The sequence below is a fragment of the Stenella coeruleoalba genome (assembly GCF_951394435.1).
Source record: "Stenella coeruleoalba genome assembly, chromosome: 3".
In the NCBI taxonomy this organism is placed as follows: Eukaryota; Metazoa; Chordata; class Mammalia; order Artiodactyla; family Delphinidae; genus Stenella; species Stenella coeruleoalba.
This window is the reverse complement of record NC_137148.1, coordinates 22,150,872-22,165,788: the sequence shown is the minus strand read 5'-3', so window position 1 is coordinate 22,165,788 and position 14,917 is coordinate 22,150,872. Positions and strand designations below refer to the sequence as shown.

Genomic DNA, 14,917 nt, shown 5'->3' with positions numbered 1-14,917 from the left:
CCCTATGTATCATACTTTTTGACTGACTGAGATGGTAACCGAAGAACATTATACTGTGACTTCTGGGTTTCACTTGGTTTGTGAACATAACATATTCCAGTGATAATAGGAAAAGGTTTAGGACACTGGAGTCCAAGTGCTAGTGTGTTACACAGTCCATCTATATATACCCAGTAGTGATGACACAGTTTTGCTCCTCTATTTATTCAAACCCAATGAATTGAATTGTTGTAATTTTTTAATTTATGATATTCAGGCCATTAGAAAACAATGATAAAAGCCACATTTTTTTGCAATGATCCACTATTCGTTTAAGTTTAATATGGTATTCATACAATTGAACTTCCTTTGCTTGGCTCTCTAAGACACACAGTTACTGACCTTTAAAGCCATCAGGGATTATATCTGATTCCCTATGCTTGCAATGAATAAGCCCTCTGTCACCATTGTTGACAGCTCTGCTAAAGTTATTATTAAATTAATCCACATAATTAGAGCTTTGTTTTCTTGTAAGACCGATTTCCAGCCATTCTCAGTCTCCTGGAAAATAGCTTTTCTAATGCCTTTATTTGTGTAAAGACTTTTTCATCATCTTGACAACATTCTAGGAATATTATTTCAATCCTACTGAGAATCTCCAGACAAGCTCCTAACATACCCACAGTATATTTGAAACAATGGGGCTGGTGCTTATCAAGCCACCACATATGTTGTTGCCATGGAATAATGAGCAGGAGTTCAATATTCTGTGGGGATAACAAGTCCTGTGGTTTCTCCCTTTACTTGCCATTGGTCATCATTAGATATGAGGGGAATAACTAAGAGTATTACTCTCTTGTGCTGAGATGCTCATTTGGAAATTGCATAGTTGCACCCTCCCTAGTATTTAAATCCTTTTATGAGTATCTTTTTCATTTGTTATGTCTCCCATTTCTATTTATTACTTTTTTTTCCACCCAAGAATGACTTTTAAGCTTAGCAGGCTTATGTACACATAGAGCTGGTACTAAAAGCAGCCTTATTAATACTTGACTTCTCCCACCCTTATCTCTAGGCAGATGAGGGATCTGAATAGGACAAGCCCTGCTGCTTGGTAATGGAACCACATTTTATAGGTAGGCATAATTAGGCCACAAGGATTGATATTATGACTCATCCCTAAATACCTTTAGAAATATGCACAGTAAATTTAATGACATCTAAATCAAGCCTTAGGCATTCTTTAGATATACAACATTTTTAAATGGGTCTGGCATCACTGGAGAAGGAATAATGGAAGAAAAATGTTCTTAGATGGAAAGATGGAGTGTTTCATAATTGCATTCCTCCATTCCTCAATTCCTACCTCTAGATTCTATAAACAATTCCAGGGAGGATCTCACATTACTTCCTCTCATACTCAAACTTAGGACATATTCATTTAAATGATTAAGACAAACCAGTCTTTTTAGCCACACATTTTTAATAACAAGTGTTTTTATTGTCTATTGAATAGAGCAGTTCTCTATGTGTAATAAGTGTTGTGATATGTTCAAAAAATGTTTCCCTGATTCTTTCAGTATGGCAATAACAATGTAAAAAAATGTGTAACTTGAATAGAAGAATTATACCCATGTAGGCCACATTGACAGAAAACTGCCGTTCTAAACCTCTCCATGTATTTTTTGATGATCTACTACGTGATTAGCAAAACTGAAATGAGAATTGGTGTCAGGCCTGGCTAACACATATTTGTAATTCTTAGGGCTACCAGTAGAGGTCATGTGTTATGAGCTATGTCATGTCCTAGTTCTTAGGAACTTTAGCCACAGCCATTTTCAAGCAATTCCTTTTCTGTTGATATTGAATGAACTTCTGGACACATAAGATATTTTGCAGGGTACTAGGAGAATTTGTTATCTCTCAACCCATCAGTGATTGGCTGAGCCCCAACATGTCCTTTCATTTCATTAACCCAAATAGCTAGCTCTATAAATCTAACTAGGGCACTGCCCTAGCATTCTATTGCCTTTCTGAGCTGTCATCTGTTTTTAATATTGTTCAAAGAACATCATTTTATAGTGACTATAAGTCATAATTTACATACAACAATAAACTATTCAACTATTCTTAAGAGCTTGATGATGTCATATATGTTTGCATGTACTCACACACACACATACACACACATTTGTGACCACTTCTCAGAACAAGGTATAGAGTCTCCATGATTTCTGAAAGTGCCATTCTGACCTTTCCAATCGATATACTGATATTGTGATTTATTATCCTCTAAATAAGTTTTGCTTGTTTTTGACCTTTATATAAATAAAATCATACAGGATGTTCATTTGTATGTTTGATTTTTTTTAGTCACTGTACTGTATTTGAAATGCATACATGTTGCTGAATGCATCAGCACTTTTTTTTTTTTTTTTTTTTTTGGCCGTACGCGGGCCTCTCACTGCTGTGGCCTCTCCCATTGTGGAGCACAGGCTCCGGACGCGCAGGTTCAGTGGCCATGGCTCACGTGCCCAGCCGCTCCGCGGGATCTTCCTGGACCGGGGCACGAACCCGTGTCCCCTGCATCGGCAGGCGGACTCTCAACCACTGCGCCACCAGGGAAGCCCCAGCATTTTGTTTTTTGATGCTGAGTAGTGTTTAACTGTATGGATATACATAATTTATCAAGTCTATTAATTGTCAGATTATTTTGCATAAAATTTATATGAAAAATTTGATACAATAAAAATTAATATGAATAATACAATATAAAATTTTTATACAGGTGTTTAAGTGTGCATTGTCATATATGGGTGCATACTAAGGAGTGCTTATAGTTGGTCTTTGGATAAGTAGTATATAATTGAGTTTATTAAAAACTGCAAAATAGTGTATCAGATCTGTAAAATAAGTTACCCTTCAAACTGGACAGTGTTTTGCACAGCCTATCTTTGTCAATTTAGTTTTCAATTTCAGGTATTCTGGAAGATGTGTAGTATTACCCATTGAGCTTTCAAGGTTGAAGCATTTTGATGAAGAATAGCATTGTTGAGAACGTTTTTATGTTTATTGACTATTCAAGTATCTACTTCTATGAAATGCCTGTTGTTCTTTTACCCGTCTTGTATTGGTTGGATTCTTTTTCTTTGGTTTATTGATTTGTCATATTTTCATATTTATAGAGATGAGGCCTGTCCTAATATGTGTACTCTGCGAATATTTTATTCCAGTCTATGGCTTGATTTTCACTCTCTTTACACTGACTTTTTTGTGATTTTGCATTTTTTGTTTTGTTTTTAATTAACAGCCTTTATTTTTTAAAGCAGTTTTATATTTACCAAAAAATGGATCCAAAAGAAGAGTTCCCTCTCCATATAGCTTCCCCTATTATTAACAACATGCAATAATGCCATACATTCGTTAAAATTGATGTAACAAATATTGTAACATTGTAATTAAAGTTCATAGTTTACATTAGAGTTTACTCTGTGTCATACAGTCCTATGGGTTTTGAAAAGTGGATAACGTCTTGGATCCACCATTACTGTGTCATACAGTGTAGTGGGCCCTAAAAATCCCATGTGCTCCCTCTGTTCATCTTTCCCTTACTCCCCCCAAGGCCCTGGCACCACTGATATATTTCTATCTCTTAAGTTTTGCCTTTTCCAGAATATATAATATATTTAAATCATACAGTGTATAGTCTTTTCAGACTAGCTTCTTTCACTTAGTAATATGAATTTAAATTTCTTTTATGTCTCTTTTTAAAGAATTATAATTTATTTGCCAAGAGTAGAGAGAAAATGTAATCTAGAAAATGTTTAATAAAACCAGAAAAGGCAGAAAAAGATTAAACAAATAAGAAAAGAAACAAAGAATCAGGGTGATGAATAAAAATAATTACAAATATGGTAGATATTAAACCAACTACATCAATAAAGCCTTTAAGTGTGAATGGTTTAAATACACCAATGATAGAGAATGGATAAATAATGCAAAACTTCACTAGATGTTGTCTAAATGGACTCACTTTAAATATAAAGATACAGGAAGATTAAAAGTGAAGAGATAAAGATATTCCAAGCTAGGAGTAGTCATATGTTGAAGGATCTACATTAATTTCAGTCACAGCCAATATCAGATCAAAAACACTTATCAGGAATAAACAGGTACAATACATAATGATAAAAAGGTCTGTTCTCCAAAGAGGCAAAACAGCACTTAATGTGTACGCACCAAACCATATAACATCAAAATTCCTTGTCGTTTGATGAGTATATTTTAATTTTTATTAAATCAAAAATATTGTTTCATTTTCTTTATTGTTAGTGCTTACTGGTTTTGTATAAGAAATATTTGCCTACCTTTGTATCATGAAGTCATTTTTTTTCCAAAATGTTTTGTTCCTGCTACCACATTTAAGTCGGTAATACATCTCAAATTAATTTTTGTGGATGATGTGAGGTATGGTTGAAGTTTCTTCATTTTTAAAATACTGGTATCAAGTTGCTTCAGCAGGATTTACTAAGAATTCTTTCAAAATGAAATTGCATTGGCACTTTTTTCTAAACTCAAGTGACTGTATACCTGTGAGTTTATTTCTAGATTTTCTGTTTCTCCTTGTTTGTGTTTCTAATACCTCACTGGCTTCATTATTGTAGGCATACAATAAGTTTTGGAATATAGAATATAAGTTCTCTTACTTTGTTTTTCTTCGAGATTGTCTAGGCTACTCTAGGCCATTTGTATTTTCATGTTAATTTTAATTTTAGGTTGTCAATGTATTATTAAAAATACTTCCTGGAATTCTGATGGAGTTTGCATTGACTCCATATATGATATAAACTGTTAAATATATATTTTGGGGAAGGGAGAGGAAAGATGTAATACAGATCGTATGTAAACAGGCTGTGGGCCAGAATTTTGGTCAATCCCAGCCCAATTTAGCACAGAGCACATTGTGGTGAATGTTTCATGTGTAACTGAAAAAAATATGTGTTGTGCAGATGTTAGTTTTTGTGCTATAGAAATATTATTGGGATTGATTTGGTTAATAGCATTGTGCAAATATTTTATAACTTTACTAGTATTTGTCTTTTTGTTCTATAATTATTAAAATTAGTATATTAAAATATCCAAGCATAAATATAGAATGAACTTTATATTGATACAGCTACTTTCATATAGATATATGCATATACCTGGATTAGTATACACCCACATATAATTTCATTGTTCTATCAATGAACTGCTGAGCAGTTCTAAAAGCAGTACTCCCGTAGAAATTCCTAGTAGCAACCTAGCATCCAGATCTTGGTTTCTAATGCCATTCTTCAGTAAAAGGAACCAAGGCTTAGTGTACACCCACATATAATTTCATTGTTCTATCAATGAACTGCTGAGCAGTTCTAAAAGCAATACTCCAGTAGAAATTCCTAGTAGCAACCTAGCATGCAGATCTTGGTTTCTAATGCCATTCTTCAGTAAAACGAACCAAGGCTTACTGAATAAATGGCTGATTCTAGGACTTGGAAAGGAAATACACAAGATGGTCCTGGAATATCTTGTATTGCTAGAAATTGAGAAAATGCACACACACAGAAACACACAGTGAAGATGAGGGTGTGTCAAAAGGACACAAGAACTGACTGTGAGGGTTCCCAAAGGGCAAAGATGCAAACATTGGAGCAATAAAATAAAAATCCAAAGAGACCATACTGATATTAATACATAATCATAAATAAGTAAATGGAAGAGAATAAACAAATCTTCCACGTACAGCAAATCCAAGTAATTTAGGAAGATACTCCTCCTTCAAGGAGGTGAAGCATAACTCCTCACTCCTTAAATGTTGGTAGAACATAGTGACTTCCTTACAAGAATATACTAAGGGAAGGGAGAAAACAGAGTAACTTTACAGTGGAGACACTGGGCAAACACTAAATCAACTAAGTTAGCATCAACCATAATACATCATGTTGAAAATAAATACCCTTGATATGATGTAATGAAATGGCACTTGACCCCTGTGGTCTTTCTTCCCCAAACACATAATCCTAGTATAGTCTTGAGAAAGAAAATCAGATAAATCCTATTAGAAGGACATACTACTAAATACATGACATGCACACCTAAAAACTATGGAGGTAATAAAAAACACAGAGAGTCTGAGAAACCATCACAGTATAGAGAAGCCTAAGGAATACGAGGACTAAACGTAATGTGGAACAGATAAAAGATATTAGGCTAAAAGTAAAGGACTCCAAATAAAATACAGACTTTAGTTAATAATAATATTTGTCAATATTGGCTCATTAATTGTAGGAAATATGCTATAATAATGTAAGAGATTAATAAGAGAGAAACTGGGTGTGAGGTGTGTGGGAACTAACTGTAGTATCTTTGTATTTTTCCTGTAAATCAAAAAATATTCTAAAAACATTATTAATATGCACATACAATATTAAGTGAACCTATCTGCTTTTTGTACCTAAATTGTTAATTTGCTGTTTTAATTACATGTGGATAGTATAATGACTCACTGTGATCTATTCTAAAATCTCATAATTTCAGTTATATATCTAATGTATTAGTTTCTTATAAGAAATAAAAGCTAATCATCTCCATAATAAAATTCAACTGTGATTTGGATTTGTCTACTACTTTAGTTTTATGAAATGTGCTTCATGTATTTTAAAATTTATCATTGTTCCATCCACAATAATATCAATAATTGTTATATCTTTCTGAGATAATGCCCCTTTTATCTTTATAAAACATTCCTCTTTATAATTTCTCAAAGTTTATTTTGTCTGATATTAATATAGCTATATAGATATTAATATAGCCCCATATGCTTCCTTACAATTATTATTTCCTATGTTTTTTATTTCTTTACTTCAGATGTATTTGTGTTCTTGGCTATATTTAAATCATGGCTCTTGTAATCTACATGTAGTTAATTATTTTTTAGTGTATTCTCAAAATCTCTTTATTACTTGAGGTTTTAGTCCATTAATATGTACTGGACTATTTACTTGTATTACATTTGTTCTACTTATTCTTTTTTTTATTTCTTGCCTTTCTTTATGGAACAGTGTTTCAATTTCCCCATCTTTCTTTCTCCCCTAATTAGTATTGCATTTTACTTTTACTATGATCTTTTCAGCTTTATCTTCTTGTAATATTTACCAGTTGTGCTAAGGATTATGGAAGGATTATAAAGATAAATATCCATCCTTAATTTACTTAAGTCCAACTGGAATATGATGCCATATTGCAAAATGTTATAACTTTGCAAAAAGTACAATCCATTTACCTTTTACACACCTGGCGATAATTGCTATATAATTTACTTTTACTGTGTTGTATAAACCTCATAATATATTGATATTATCCTAGATTTAAACAGTCAATTGTCTTTAAGAAATATTTTTAACGTCTCATATTTAGCAACTGTTTTGCCCTTTCCATGGCTCCTCATTTCTTTCTTTATGTCAAGGATTCAATCTAGGAATATTTCTATGCAGCCTAAAGATATTCATTTAGTATTTTTTGAAATGAAAGTCCTATTACAGTGTATTCTCTCGCCATTCTTTTTCTCAAAATGTTATTATTTCTTCATTTTTGAAGGTTATTTTACTGAACAATTCTGGGTTTTATTACTTCTAATGTGAATTCAGCTGTCTTTATTGTTATATTTTTTCCCTGAATATATGTTTATTCCTTGGATGCTTTAAAGATCTCTTTGTTCACAATAGAATCAGATTTAAAACTGATCAAAAAATAACTAGAAAACATTAAAATTTTGGAAAATTAATAGTACACTTCTAGATAATCAAAGAGGAAATCACAAAAAATTAAGAAATATGAATATTTTCTCTAAATCATAGTTTTCATCGATTTGACAATGATGTGCCCAGATTTACATTTTTTCTAATTATTTTGATTGAAATTCACTGAAATTGGATATATGCCCAGCAGAATCACTAATCTCTGTATAGGCTCCACTTCCCTGCAGTAAAACTCTTCGCAGGCAGGATGCTAGGCTAGAGTGAATTTATAGTTCATCTTGTTGCTTGCCCTCTGCTGTTCAGTTCTCGAAAATATTGGCTTCATATATTTTGTCCAGATTTGTAGTTGCTTACTATGAGAGGGTAAGCCCAGTTAACCCAGGTTAGCCCAAACTGGAAATGTTTATGGTGTAAATATATTGCATATCAGTGGCCTTCTATTTAGGTTTTATTTATCATAAAACTCGATATTAATATAACAGTCATGAAGCCCATACCTAATATAAGTAAACTTAAAGATAATAAATTGTTTTATCTGAAACAAACACAAAAAATATACTGTTAAGACTGACACAGAATATATTTCCAAATATATTGGAAATGCATTTTAACATTACTAAAACATCAGAAATATATTGTAATTGTTATTAATGGTTATTTTTAGCAACTGTCAGCAACAGCTCTATGGCTTTCTTCATTAAAAATTGAGCAAGATGTTAGAAAATTCCAAATGTAATTTTAAGGATGTGTATTGATTGTTCATAATAAGAGTTGGGCAATATGGCATACTTTTGCAATTAAAAACACTTTAAACAAAAATTAAAATAAGCAAGCAAAAGACCCTTATTTCTAATTTTTAAAGGAAGATTGATTAGAGATGAATTTACTTTGATTTTGCAAACTTTACTCTGAGTTCTTCAGAGAAACAGAACACATATAACATGTTGAATAGGTTATATATATGTTAACATATTTATGTACACACACACGTATATATACATGCACTGCTTAAAGTTCTGTCCACTGAGAGGATTTCTCTTCAGCACTGTCCTTCAAGGATGTCCCAGAAAGGGACTGTAGTATTGTAGTCCAGTTTTGAGTGATGCCTGAAAATCATGCAGAACTCTTTTTAAACCAGACCCAAGACTTTTCTTCTTCCATCACCTGAAGAAGAAACCCCTCATGAGGCTACAGGTGCAGACTGGGGAGAGAGGGCAGTGTAGCAGGAGTGGGGACCATGGGCATTTGGGCCACTACTTCCTGTAACTTGCGTTTTCAGGGCATGTCCAGGCCTGATCACATATGTACCAGTTCCATTTGATGATGGAATGCTGTTGTGCACACTCAACTTTATGGCTTGATAGGTCAGATAACATGCAGTTCATGATGAGCATCTCAGATTGCATGGTAACTTGGTACCCACGGTTAAGCAATCAGTTTGTAGGCCAAGAGGTTTTTCTCAAAAGGAGATTAGTTATCCACAGAGGATATCAGGGCTTTGCTCCAAAATTAGGAGAGTCTGCACTGCAATTCACCTATAGGGGCCTGTCACAGGCTCCAACCAGCATCTCTATCTGCCACTGACACTTTAAGCGCCTCTGGATCTGTTGGATTATACGGTCAAAGTGATAGAGTAGCTCGCATACCAGTCCAGACTTGTTGCAGAGACTTCTCAAGTTCTGAGTCCAACTTAAAGCCAGAAGCTTTTCAGGTGACTTGGTAAATGGATAGGGATGAAACACCCAAATGAGGATATGCTGCCTCCAAAGTCCAAAGAGGCCCACTAGCCATTGTGCCTCTTTTTTGGTTGTAGGATGGGCCAGAAGTGACAATTTATTATTTACCACAGGATGGGTTTAGGGACCCTCTGAGCCCAGTATGAGATGAACCTCAGGTAAAACTCCATCCGTCACCTGACTTTCATATGCCTCTACTTGGGTAGGCAGATCACACTGATATTTTAGATCTCCTGGAATCAATATTAGTTCAGAGTCAGTGTCCAGTAATACCAAAATGTCCAATTATTTTATTTTCCTCACTGCACAGTTATCCTGGTAAAAGGCATAGGTTTTTTAGGGAAGGCTGGGAAAAAGACTAAGAGTACAAATTTTTGGTGGGTACTTCAAGAAGACTTGGCATCCTCTTTATTCAAGAGATTCTGAGTCTGTAAACTGGCTCAGGCCTGGGAACTGATTGACTCTTTTTATGATTTATGTTGGTGTTTTGCTCTCTTGACCTTGAACTTTTCTGCTTTTACGGGTTAAGTACGGATTTAGTAGCCTTCCTATCTACTTCTAGGAACACTGTAATCAATTAGCCAATGCCATACGTCTGTGCGAGTCAGACTATTCTGACTGCTGCTTTGACTCTGCTGTCCATTATGATAATCCTGCCACCTATCTTTTGGCAGGTGAGTGCTGAACTTAGCCTCCGTCACTCTGGGATCCAATTACTCCCATTGCATATAGGTTTCCCAATTCATTGATAGCAGTTCTCACTATAAGATCTGGCCTACAGAAAAGAGTGATCACAAAGCTCTTCAAGGATGCCTGGGCTCTCTCACTATTTGTTTCTCACCACAGTGGTGAAAGATGTCTTCTGGACCCTCTCAGTGTGGGTGACTAGGTCTTAAACGACAAAGCTACTCTAACATTCCAATCTCCCTAAAGACTATTGGTTTTCTTTCTCTGGAAAACCCAGACTAATACAGATTTTATTTTTATAAATTGTAATATATATATATATATATATTTATATTTATATATACGTTATGTATATATATTATAAATACACACAAAATTAATTCTGTTTCTCTGGAAAAAATATATAAATACATATCCATTACATTATTATATACCAATACACATTTATATTATTATATAAACATATATATGTAAAGAATTGGCTCCCATGATTATGGAGCCTGGAAAAGTCCTAAGATCTGCAGTTGGCAAGCTGGACACCCAGAATGCTGATGGAATAATTCAAGTCCAAGTCCAAATGCTTGAGAACCGGAGACTCTGGTGTAATTTCCAGTCTGAATCACAGACAGCAGGCAGAAAGAGTGAATTCTCCCATTTTCAGTCTTTCTGTATTCTGGCCTTTAAAGGATTAGATGAGGCCCACCCACTTTAGGAAAGGACAATCTACTTTACACAGTCTACAGATTGAGTTGTGCATCTCTTCCAGAAGTATCCCCATAGACACATTCAGAATAACATTTAACCAAATATTTGGACATTCTGTGGCCCAGTTAAATTGACATATAAAATTAACCATCACAGTTTAAATTCTTAGCCTATTTTGCATGTACATATTTACTTTTTCAAAATTTCTAAAAACAAAAAAATTGTAGCAGAGCAAAACTAAAAATGTAATGTTGGAAAATAATAGTTAGCATTTAAAATATTTATCCATGATTTATTTTGCTTTCAGTGTATTTATTCAAGTTCAGAAGAGGCAACTAAGTTATGACCAGGAAACGAAGACTATTTGGTTTATTGATGTCTGAAGAAAATAATTACTTTTTGGTACTCTTATTTCTTAAGGGATTTTATGTGGGCTTTGTTCTATAATAGATAAACAATATTTTCAAGATTTCTATTTTCTTATGATACTACAAAATGTTGAATTTTGGGTTTATTTTTTAAGAATTTTGTTTATATTTAAGTTATTGTATAATAGGTTTTACTATCAATTCTAAATGTATAATTCAAAATTAATAATGTACATAATAGAGAAATTCAGTATTTTAAGCTAGTAGTTTTCATTTTTGTTATATTGCACCAGGAAATAACTATTGGGAGCTTTTGTTCTTAAAATGAAATTGTGAATTAAAGACAATGCTTTAAAATGTGTTTGACTTTGTGTAAAATAGTACTTTTAAAATGGCATTTTAAATTAACAGAATAAGGAATATATATGAAATATTGGGACAGGGTTTAAAACAGGTAGAAATAGAATAATAAATCTAAATTACAATGATTTCAATATATGAATGACTAAAATAATATTACTGTTTGTTGCAAAGATTTAGTAACTAAAATTTAATATATTCAGACAACATACTTATTCTGAAAGTCTTGTAATTCCATAAATATTTTAATTTCCCTTTGGACATAATCCTCAGTCCAAGCACCATATTATAATACTGAATTTTCCTTGAAATTTTAAATATTGAATATAAAACCATTCAGAGGAAAGTATAATTACTAGGATTATTATTATGTTTGACTAAATACTTTTGTAGACTTCAACATATTTTGAATGAGTAGAAAATCTCTGAGAAGTAAATTGTTTCCACAGGTGTTTGAATCCAACATGTAGAATCATATATAATTTAGTGTGATAGACACAGATTCAGTTTCCTGCACATTTTAATCATCACAATAGAATGTTAAATCTTTATTAAATGCAGAAAATAAAGATATAACAATATTTATTATAGTGTTATGTTAAATATATGGAAAGATAGTGGGGAGGGATATAGAAAATTTTAAACTAATTTTCATTTGTGTATACATATGCAAATTTCCACAGAAATTCTGTAACAGTATAAATGTGTTCCTGCCTTTTATTTTGGCTACTTATTAATAATTTCCATAATATAAGCATGGGATAGGGACTCCTGACAATACACAATCTTTGCCCCACCGCACTTAATATTCCACAATTTTCAGTAAATTGCAGCATTATCCCTGGATTATCTTTGTTTCAGTCTGACAATATATTTGACAATATTGATAACTGACTAATCTCTCATGTTTCTTTTTCTGTGTATAAATGTGAGAACACTAGACTACACGTTGTGGGAGACATCATGTAGTTTATTTCCTATATCTCTCCAGACTAGTTTTATTTAGTTTTCCTTTATTTTATGGAGAAATTAATACAAATTTATTCATAAAAATGTATAAAACATGTACAACTTAAAAACAAAGGGAAACATTTTAAAACTATACAACTGCTTGCAATATTATGTATACGTTAAGAGTATTTTTATGAAAAATAAAGGTATAAAAAGTTGAAATTATACTCTAGACATTGTATTTTAACATAATATCTCATTTAAATGATTTACATCCAACAGTATATATGTAGACCATAATTTTAATGACTATAATAGCATTGTACACATTCTAACATTAATAAGGTGAACATTTTAGTTGTCTCAACATTTTTTGCCAAATTAAATAAAGCTTCTAATACATATAAATTATCTATCTATACATCTATCTTTTTCATATTTTCCTAATTATTTCCTTCCATTAAAAGTATCTTCTTTTTCTTCTCTTAGAATAAAAGTACTAGCAATACAAAGATAAATGTACAAAAATATTTATTATAAAGTAGCTTGAAAAAACTATTTGAAAAATGCAATCATTAAAATAATTTTATTTACATACAGAGATTTCTAAGATGTAATTTTAGTAAAAAAAAGGCAAGTTTTATGTTATTTATAATCTGATTTTTCTAATAATCACTGACAACTAAACCTGCTTTATACATGTAAAAACATATTGTTAAAAAAAGAAAATATTTGGTTTTTAAGAAATATCTGTTGAGGCCATAGAAATTTTTTATATATATATCAATCTTTCTCTTTTGGATTTTACAGTTTAGTGGGCACAACAAACAATTTTACCAAATGGGGTATCATGATAGGAAAGTGAAATGTGCTTTATAATTACAGAGCAGGAATATTTATTCTAGTCGAGAGGGTTAGGGAAAGCATCCTTAAGAAAAAAATTTTTTAATGAGATTTGATAAATATTTAGTTAGGGGAAAATACAGAGAAGAGAAAGGGTGTTAAAGGGTGAGAGAAACATCTGCAAACATCAGGTATGAAAGCTAGAACAGGCCTTCTGAGAAATGAAAAAAACAAAACAAGCAAAACAAAACAATTGGTATGTACAGAGTGTATAGCAAAGTGGATAAAGGTGACAGAAAACACATCTGGAGATGAGAACAAGATTATGGATAATGCATAAATAAGGCTATAGAGTCCAAGGAAATAGAATAACAATAAAAGTAACGATTCTTTTAAAAAAGAATATTATCCCCTTTTAATAGAAGTGGCTTAGATTAAACACACACACACACACACACACACACACACACACACACACACACACACAATTTGCCCAATATAACAGAAATTTGCATGAGACCAAGCCTGGTTTATAAGACTTTAGATTCATGGTTCTTATGCACTGTACCTGGTTGAAGATTTTTAAGCTAAGAAGTAATATGACTTGATTTGTGATATAGAAAAATCAGCTTCTTTAGTATGGAAAATTGTTTGGAGTAGAACAAGAGGGAGGTAGGCATCAATTAGAAGATTGTTGCAGTGGTACAGATAAGATATGATGAACAAAACCTGGGTGGTAGCCATAGAGATGGAGACAGATGGATGGGTGAGGGAGATATTTCAGAGAAGAAAAGGCTGCATATGGTTATTTTAACATTGGGTAAAGGAGGAGTAAAGTATGAATCTCAAGTCTGTAATTTTGGCTACCATAAAAAATAGATTCAAATAGTCAAATTGTTCAAAGATGGAATGGGACACTAAAGAAATAGATGGAGTAAGAATGTATTGGGAATTGTGAAGTATATGATGGAAGAAAACAGAGCAGGCATAGGCTAGTAAAGATTCAAGTTTCAGAACAGTGTTAGGTTTGCAAAAACATTAGGATTTTTTCCAACTCAAAATTTCTGTAAATACACAATCCGTTTGTCTGTTTTAAATACTCAGTGAAAAATCTTCTATACTAAGAAGTTTACTTTTAAGATGGGAATGAATAGAAGGAAGATAATTTATGAAAAAAATCCTAATATTTTCATCAAATTATTTTTATGACCAATGGAAAAGCCCTGTGTGTTTTATATCACTTGAAATTTCAAATGTCTATAAAATACATCAACTTCCAAAAGTGAGAACATCCTGGTTGAAAGAGTACTCTCCCAAAGTCATGTAGAGAATAATCTATGAGATTAATATTCTGTCTCTGGTTGGTCTCTGATGACAGAGCCTGTGCATCTGCAAGTGATATTATACTGAAGGGAGGTAAAATCATTTAAAATTATGGTATATATCCTAAACTTATCATCATAATAAGGTCAGAAATTTCTCACATCACCTC

The 14,917-nt window shown here is 32.5% G+C and overlaps 1 protein-coding gene across 1 annotated transcript in view; it reads left to right on the top strand.

The window, feature by feature from the left end:
• CDH9 (cadherin 9) overlaps positions 1–14,917 on the top strand; it is a 79,486-nt gene that overhangs the window by 27,167 nt on the left and 37,402 nt on the right. The gene's annotated exons all lie outside the window — the stretch shown is intronic.